This window comes from Helianthus annuus, chromosome 14, assembly GCF_002127325.2.
Source record: "Helianthus annuus cultivar XRQ/B chromosome 14, HanXRQr2.0-SUNRISE, whole genome shotgun sequence".
Classification (NCBI taxonomy): Eukaryota; Viridiplantae; Streptophyta; class Magnoliopsida; order Asterales; family Asteraceae; genus Helianthus; species Helianthus annuus.
This window is the reverse complement of record NC_035446.2, coordinates 161,340,011-161,350,068: the sequence shown is the minus strand read 5'-3', so window position 1 is coordinate 161,350,068 and position 10,058 is coordinate 161,340,011. Positions and strand designations below refer to the sequence as shown.

The following is a 10,058-nucleotide window of genomic DNA, read 5'->3' as shown; positions in this document are numbered from 1 at the left end:
TGCGACAGAACAACAACGTTGGGGGAAATTGCAATTATTTCGTTAGAGGGGGTCAGAGTGCCAATTAGCTTATACCCCAGGGGGTAAAATTGCAGTTTACTCAAAATATTATTTTAGTAGTCAAACACGATGAAAATGGAGAAAAGTAAAGTACATGAATCATTTGAATTAACCTTATGCATGGTCTTACAAACTACTTGAGAACTTTCAACAAACAACAACAACCGTGACGTGTGGTCATTGTTAAGATTCCTAAAATTGCAGAAGATGAAGCTTTCCAAGCAAATCCTGTCATTTTACCGCCTCTTTCACGGCAGACAACGACCTAGTCTTTAAAGAACGATAACAATTCCAACTGCTTAATTTCCCGAGGCCAAAACATTGGGCCGACCCAAATTCAATTGATTAATTCAAAAAAGTCGCTAATTTTGGTTTTGGAATAGTAGGGCCGTTTAACCAAAACTTAAGCTCAATCTTAATCAACTTCTTGGATTGATCTATACGCAATGGGGGAGATCAATTATAACGCCAACCACGTTCCTTTTGTCATCTAGAAAGTATGGTAAAGGTGACCAATGCTGGACACAAGACTGACTCAAAGTCAATATACGTTATACTTAAATGCTTAGAAAATACCAATTAATATTAATGGTTCTGGAGGGTGATGCATTGCATATTTGCATGTGTGTATATATATATAGGAGTAAATATTAACTGTAATGCCAACATTAGCTTTAACATGATTTGGTTCTACTGCACATGTGCTCTACTTTTCATCCTGAAAACTAGCAGTGCAGTAGACACCTTACTTCCAAATCAAACACTTAAAGATGGGGATACCATTGTTTCAGCTAACGAATTCTTCGAACTGGGGTTCTTCAGTAGGTATCGAAATGTACGGTACTTGGGGATATGGTTTAAGAAAGTTGATAAAGGTACTGTTGTATGGGTTGCCAATAGAGACATTCCGCTTGCCGGTTTCATGGGCATGCTTAAGTTCACTGACAAGGGAACTCTACAGCTTTTCAGTGGCAACAACACCTTAATTTGGTCATCCCAACCCTCCAAAACAATCGCAAATATTAATCCGATAGCACAGCTATTGGATACTGGGAATTTTGTCATCCGGGATAATGTTACTGGAGACTTGATCTGGCAAAGCTTTGATCACCCTGGTAACACTTGGCTACCAGGAATGAAAATCGGTGTGGACCTTGTAACGGGGATACAGCGGAACTTGACATCGTGGAAGAGTCGTGGTGATCCTTCACCAGGTTCTTATACAGTTTCTATGGACATAAATGGATTCCCGCAGTTATACATCGCAGATATGAAAGATAAATCCCGTTGGCATCGCAGGGTTGGATCTGCGAATGGTGTGGGCTTTACTGGGATGCGTGGTCAGGGACAAAGCGGCTTCTATGAATTTGAAACCGTTTACAAAACAAGAGAGGAGATATACATCAATTTTACTTCACTAATCAATTCATCTTTTTCAAGGATGATGTTGAATTACCAAGGCAACTTTCGGCAGTTTGTTTGGAATAGTAGTAAATGGGAGGAATATATAACGCCTTTCCAGGACGAATGTGAGATTTACGGTGTATGTGGTGTTTACGGCAGCTGTAACATTAATAATTCCCCAGTGTGTACGTGTTTAGAAGGATTTGAACCTAAGGTGCCTAAAGAATGGTCAGCTAATGATTGGTCAAATGGGTGTAAGCACGAAATACCCATGAATAATGAAACTGGGTATAACTTCAGCAAGTTTAGCAACCTGAAATTGCCCGACTCAAGGGATACGTGGTTCAACAGTACCATGTCCCTTGGGGAGTGTGAGAATGTTTGCACAGGTAACGTCTCGTGTACTGCTTATGCAAATACTGATATAAGAGATGGCGGAAGCGGATGCATAATGTGGTTCAGTGAGCTGGTGGACATCAGAGACGCTCCTCAAGGAGATGATTCAGGGCAAGATATCTATATAAAAATGGCCAATCCTACATTTGGTAAGTGCATTTGTGATTGCTTTGTCATGTAATCCAATCTAGTAGATATTAGGGCTAGTCATTTATGCCTAATAATATATCCTATCTGCATCTCATGGTTACATCTCAAACATATAATTAATAAGGTAAAGAATCCTGTACATTAATCCAGAAGTGTGAGAAGTGTATTATAACACTATATATAACACCATATAAACACCGTATAACACTATGTAACACAATATAACACTATGTAACACTATATAACATTATATAACAAATATAACACTATATTTTGTCTGATAGCATGTCTATGATAGATGTATAGTGTTATATATTGTTATATAGTGTTACACAGTGTTATATGGTGTTATATGGTGTTAGATTGTGTTATACAGTGATTATATGGTGTTATATAGTGTTATAATACACTTCTCGCACTTCTAAATTAATGTACACTATCCCTACCCTAATTAATAATATTATTTTTTTGACAATAAGCTACATGTTCTCAGCAAAGAAATACAATCATAACGACGGAAATGCATTTATTAATTTGATTAATAAAAGGGTCAATGACAATTTTGGTAAGTTTGTTAGTCAACAATTTGGTGTTCTGGCCGTTAACGGGTAACGTGGCTCGTTAACACCATCCTAGTTAACCGACAACAGACAGTCTTATAGCCACCATTCACATTGGTTTAAAGTGAAACCGTGAGACCTATATATTTTCAAATTTTTGAGCTACCAAGAAAAACTTTCATCGTGGATTTTAAGTTAATTTCAAAGTTACTAAGTTAAGATAAAACTTCAGACTCAAAAGCACCCTTGCAAAATTTTGAAGCAAATAACAACAAAAACGTTCGTCAAATGAGTAATTTTCTCTTCTCTGGTCCCAAATTGTTATTGTAACTATTATTATGCTTGATGAATATTTTAGAAAGAAAAAATTTAAAAATATTGGAATTCAGTCCAAACAATCCAACGGTTTGTAATAAGACGATTCAAATCGCCAATTGGGCCGGTTATATAGCTGTTCCTCGTCCGGCCAAAATGTTCCAGTCCAGTTCTGAACTCATAATTTGTAATTGGTCAAAATACTAATAATGTGAATGTGATTTACCTGGCAATTTAGAACCTGGCATTAACTAATATTTTGTTTGGTTGAAAAGGAGACAAGAAGAAAACACATCTTAAAGTGACCTTCCCAGTTGTATTTGTGGTAGTTCTGATCATCTTGGTACTGATACTATATGCTTGGAAAAAGAAGAAGAAATCACATGATATATGTGAAGGTACGTTTAACATTTAATAAGTACTTCTTGATAAATTCAAGCTTTCACTATATATATGTGTATAGATTTCGTTTATGCTTAAGTAATTGTATTATTTGTGTTTTCATATGAACGATGATGCGAACCAAGATTTGGAGCTGCCTTTATTTAGCTTGGATAAGATAGCTAAGGCCACCGGCAACTTTTCAATCAACAATAAGCTAGGGCAAGGAGGTTTTGGTGAAGTTTACAAGGTAAATACTCGATCCCAATTAAACTATGCACTAAAACATGTACTAATGAATCTTGTTCTGTAATCATATTAGATATTTACTTTTATGTATTCACACAAAGTGCATGAAAAAGGAAATTTTATCTGCGAAAGCATTACCAGAAATGATAAAAATTGGTCATCAGGGTGTTCTTGAAGAGGGAGGAGAAATTGCTGTGAAGAGGTTGTCAAAGACATCAAGGCAAGGACTTGTTGAGTTCCAGAATGAAGCCATGTGTATTGCCAAGCTTCAGCATCGTAATCTTGTCAAACTTTTGGGATATTGTGCTCACGGAGACGAAATGATGTTGATTTATGAATACATGCCCAACAAAAGCTTGGACTATCTTTTATTTGGTTAGGCTTTCTCAAGATTATATAAGATCACAAACTTGATTAATCCTTAAACCTTGTAATATAATGTCACAAAATATTCAAACCTATGGCAGATGAAAACAACTCCTCATTACTTGACTGGCCTCGACGCAACCACATCATAAACGGGATTGCACGAGGACTTCTTTACCTACATCAAGATTCGGTCCTTAGAATAATTCATAGAGATCTAAAAGCAAGCAATATTTTGCTTGATTCTAACATGAACGCGAAAATATCTGACTTTGGCTTGGCGAGAATGTTCAAAGAATATGAGACTGAAGCCAATACAAACAAAGTTGTTGGTACACTGTAAGTATCTATCACTCACACTAATGATTATACTTTAATAACTATTTGGCTCCCAATGTGTTGCAGGGGATACATTTCTCCAGAGTATGCAGCTAATGGGAATTTCTCAGCAAAATCAGATGTGTTTAGCTTTGGTGTTTTGGTGCTAGAGATTGTGAGTGGGAAGAAAAACAGAGGATTCACTCACCAAGGTCACCATGATAACCTTCTTGGGCATGTAAGTTCAATAAAAAGAATATAGGCTGATAATCTGAGGCTACCGGTTAATAACCTGAATTTTAATATATATGGTTCAGGCATGGAGACTCTACAAGGAAGCAAGGCCACTGGAACTGGTTGATGCAGCTTTAGGGGACTCATGGACTGCATCGGAGGTGCTTCAAGCAATACATATTGGTTTATCATGTGTGCAACACCATGCACATGATAGACCAAATATGTCTTCTGTGGTTCACATGTTGGGTGGTGGCGGTGCACTGCCTGTGCCAAACCAACCTGGCTATTATGCAGAACTGACTAAGCATGAAGTCGAGTCTACCTCAAGCATGCTACTACTTTTGGGTTCAGTTAATGACTTCACAATTACACAACTAGATGCTCGGTAATTACATAGAAGTGCTTCAAACAATACCTGATTTGCATCCCGAGATGGTGCCTTTTTATTTCCTTTGTCAGGGAACGGAATAGGAAAGATCTGGCTTCTATTTCAAGCAGTCCCTGCACCTCCAACCCAAGATCCTGTCTATCAAATACCTATGACTTGTTTAGATTATAATTTTGTTAAATTATAAACCTTGTAGTAAACCGTATATTCATTTGGAATTACACTAATTTCATTATAACTGAGCAGACTAGCTGGTCCTCATAAAACACTCAATACACATTCACGTACAAGCAAAATGATAAACAAATAAACTTTATAACTCAGTGCTTTATTTGAATGAAAGTGAATGGTGCATGACAAAACAAGTAAACCTTACTGTTTATAATAAACAAAGTAACAGGCGCATGCTAAAAGAATATTACAATGAACTCCTTTTATTCACTAGCCACAACGTCCATCTTTTCAAACTTCCTCCAATAAACACGCTCAACTTTTGACAACTTCTTACCCATGACACATTAGCTGATTGATAACCCATCTAAACAAAACAATTAGCTCCGCGACCCGTATCCGTCAACCCGACTCACACCCGATTAATCAAGATTATTCCCAACATTCACCCCCATAATCTTGATGTCGGTTCTTGCTACTTGCTTGTGTTCTTTCTTGCTTCTAATTAATCAACATGCTTTGGTTGATCGGATTTCTTGTGGACTTGCTTCCAAAACTTGCTATTCTTGCTTACTAATCTTGTGGATCTTGCATCTTACTTGCTAACCTTCTACTTGCTACAAGCCACAAGCGACTCGGTTCTTACTACATGAACTGTACGGTTCCGGTTTCTTGCTAACTTTCATTCTTGCTAATCCGAATCGGTTTTCATGCTCTTGCTGATCAGATCACTTGCCCTTAATCAGGGCCGGCCCTGAGAATTCATATACCCTGTCCGAGCACGAAAAAACATGCCCTTAAGCCTTAACGGGTAATTATAATTTATTAATTATTATTTTTAATTATAATTTATATTAAATTTAGTTATTTTATATAAATTAATAAATAATAACTATTAATATTTAAATATACATGTAATATATTAATGAAAAAATAAATAAACGTTGGGCTCGTCGTTCGCGATCCGGCTCGAGCTTCATAAGTGAAGCTCGGGCTCGGAATCATTTACCAAACGAGCTTGTTTTTTATGTTCGAGCTCATTTAAACTTGACTCGTTCAAGCTTTTTTTCTAGTTGAACTCGTTTGCACCCATTAAAGAATATGTTCTTTTTGGGTACCCCCTAGTCCCTACCCTGACAGGACGGTGAAACATGGGCCCAAAATGAATAACCCAACTTCAATTCATTTGATGGATGGAAAAGTCTCCTTTAAGTCTTCTTATCTATTAATATCTACAGTATGCCTAAGACCAAGACTTTTGAGAAGTAATTAATCGTACCAACACATTGACTCAAGACTTGAATGCTTTAAAAACAGTACTTGCCAGTATCAGCTTCGTTGGAGCGTCGATCTCAAGTCTCAACATGATTTGGTTCTACTGCTCATGTGCTCTACTTTTCATCCTGAAAACTAGTAGTGCAGCAGACACCTTACTTCCAAATCAGATACTTAAAGATGGAGATGAAACTATTGTTTCAGCAAACTTTGAGTTGGGCTTCTTCACCAGGAAGCAAAGTTTACGCTACTTGGGGATAATGTATTACAAGAAAGGTGAGAATGGTACCGTCGTATGGGTTGCCAATAGAGAAGTTCCCTTTGCCGATCCCATGGGCACGCTCAAGTTCACTGACAACGGAACTCTACAGCTCGTCGATGTTAACAATACCATAATTTGGTCATCACAACCCTCCAAAACACTTGCAAACATTAGTCCAGTAGCACAGCTGTTGGACAATGGGAATCTCGTCATCAAAGATAATATTACTGGAGCCTTCATCTGGGAAAGCTTTGATCACCCCGGAAACACTTGGCTACCAGGAATGAAACTTGGTGTGGACCTTGTAACAGGGATACATAGGAACCTGACATCATGGACAACTCGTCTTGATCCTTCACCAGGTTCTTATACAGTTTCGATGGACGTAAATGGATATCCGCAGTTATATATCACTAATACGATAGGCGAATCGCAACAAAGGGTTGGATCTGCGAATGGTTTGGGCTTTACTGGGATGAATGGTCTAATACAAAACAATGTATCTGAACATGAATTTGTTTACAAAAAAGAAGAGATGTACATCATGTTTACTTTATTAAACAATTCGTCTTTCACAAAAATGATTCTGAATTATGAAGGCGGATTTCGACAGTTTGTTTGGAATAATAATAATCAATCATGGAAGAAATACAACGCTCTTCGATGATGAGTGTAAAAGTTATGGTTTATGTGGTACATACGGAAGCTGTAACGTCAGAAGTTACCCGGTGTGTACGTGTTTAGAAGGATTTGAACCTAAGGTGCCAGAAAAATGGTATGTTAATAATTGGTCAAATGGGTGTAAGCACAAAATACCCTTGAATAATGAAACTGGGCACAAGTTCAAGCTTATGCAAATACTGATATTAGAGATGGTGGAAGCGGATGCGTAATGTGGCTTAGTGAGCTGGTTGATATCAGAGAGGCTGAGCTAGGAGATGGTTCAGGGCAAGATATCTATATAAAAATATCCAACAGCACTATATTAACTCGTAAGTGCATTTTTTGTTGCTTTGATCGAGTATGCGTTATCAATTCTAGTTAGATGTTAGTGACAGTCCATGATGCTCTTATACCTCCTAAGTTTAATATATGTACCTGTATTTCATAGTCACTCAAACATTATAATATTATCTCATGACAATAAGCAACTCGCAAAAGGGCAGTACTTATTGCTTTCGCTGAAAAAGTGAAACTGTGAGCCTTTTATTATTATGACTAACTTTTTGTTTGGGTGAAAAGGAGACGAGAAGAAATCACATCTTATAGTGACCTTGCCAATTGTATTTGTCGTGGTTCTGATCACCTTTGCACTCATATTATATGCTTGGAGAAAGAAGAAGAAACCACATGATAAAGGTGAAGGTAACAAGTCTTTTTCCTTGAAACTTCCATGCTTTCACTATTTACTATATGTATAGTATATAGACTTTCAACACAGAACCAAACCAATTTTAAGTAGACAACTACGGTTATGTAACCGCTTACCCCAAATCCCTTTCTAACTCCCACTATATCTACCAAGCACTATATGTAAAATTGGCATGTATATATTCTCTTTGTATAGATGTATAGATCTAGTCTATGCTCAAGTAATTGTACTATTTTTGTTTTCACAATTAAATAAGCTTTCATAAACGATGATGGGAACCAAGATTTGGAGCTGCCTATATTTAGCTTGGATAAGATAGCTAAGGCGACAGACAACTTTTCGATCAACAATAAGCTAGGGGAAGGAGGTTTTGGTGAAGTTTACAAGGTAAACACTCCAGATAAATTTCGCCTTAAAACATGTACTTATAAATCATATTTTGTAATGATATTAAATATTTACTTCACACAAAAAGTGCATGAAAAATCTGAGAAAGCATTACCAAATAGTTTACTTCCTGTTCTTCAGGGTGTGCTTGAAGAGGGAGGAGAAATTGCCGTGAAGAGGCTGTCAAAGACATCAAGGCAAGGACTTGTTGAGTTCCAGAACGAAGCCATGTGAAATTTTTGGGATATTGTGCTCAAGGAGACGAAATGATGTTGATTTATGAATACATGCCCAACAAAAGCTTGGACTATTGGTTATTTAGTTAGGCTTTCTCAAGATTATATAAGACCACAAATCTATTTAAACGTTAAACCATGTATTACGAAGTAACAATATATTCAAATTAAACTTGTGGCAGATGAAAACAACTCCTTATTACTTGACTGGCCTCGACACTTCCGCATCATAAATGGGATTGCTAGAGGACTTATGTATCTCCATCAAGATTCCAGCCTTAAGATAATCCATAGAGATCTAAAAGCAAGCAATATTTTGCTTGATTACAATATGAACCCGAAAATATCAGACTTTGGCTTGGCTAGAATGTTCAAAGAATATGAGATTGAAGCCAATACAAACAAAGTTGTGGGTACACTGTAAGTATCTATCACTCACACTGTTGATTATACTTTAGATAATTACTTGGCTCCCAATGTGTTATGTGTTTTAGGGGTTACATATCTCCGGAGTATGCAGCAAATGGGAATTTCTCAGCAAAATTAGATGTGTCTAGCTTTGGTGTTTTGGTGCTAGAGATTGTGAGTGGGAAGAAAAACAGAGGATTCACTTATCAAGGTCACCAGGATAACCTTCTTGGGCATGTAAGTTTAGTCAAAAGAATATAATCTGGAGATACCAACCAGATAGTAGAAGCCTGAATTTTTATATGTGTGGTTTAGGCATGGGGACTCTACGAGGAAGACAAGCCACAAGAACTGGTTGATGCTGCCTTAGGGGACTCATGGACTGCATCCGAAGTGCTTCAAGCAATACATGTTGGTTTATCATGTGTGCAAAACCATGCAGACGATAGACCAAATATGTCTTCTGTGGTTCACATGTTGAGTGGTGAGGGTGCACTGCCTTTTCCAAACCAACCTGGCTATTATGCAGAAGTGACTAAGCATGAAGTTGAGTCATCCTCAAGCATGACACAACCTTTGGGTTTAGTCAATGAAGTCACAGTTTCACAAGTAGATGCTTGGTAATTTCATACAAGTCCACTTCTCAGTGAGTGGTATACGAAATATGGATTCTACTTCAATTAAGTTTCTGTCAACCAAGTAAGGATGATATTATTAGATTATTATTTATTAAAGTATAAACCTTCTAGAAAACTTATAATTATTTGCAACTTCACTGAGTTCATTATATATAATTGAGCAGACTTGCAGCACATAGAGTTCCAACTGTTCAATGAAGTGATTTGATTTGTTTAAAAGCCTTACACAAACCAACTGCCCAAGCACATTCAATGGTTAAAACTTATGGACTTACAAACCGGAAATAAACACCAAAGAAACATGTCTTCATATAATATATATTATTATATGAACGGTGAACAGACGTGTCCATGTTCATTTGTTTAATTTTAGTTATACAGATGTGATTTATGAGTATACAACTACCATTGTTTCTCTTATCAAAATTTCTTTGGCTATATACAACTTTTTAATCTAGAACAAACTGGGATTTGGTCCAGTTTAC

At 36.9% G+C, this 10,058-nt stretch overlaps 1 pseudogene; it reads left to right on the top strand.

Moving 5' to 3' along the window:
- Positions 1 to 709: 709 nt before the first annotated feature.
- On the top strand, positions 710 to 9,747 carry LOC110907719 (annotated as a pseudogene).
- Positions 9,748 to 10,058: the final 311 nt, after the last annotated feature.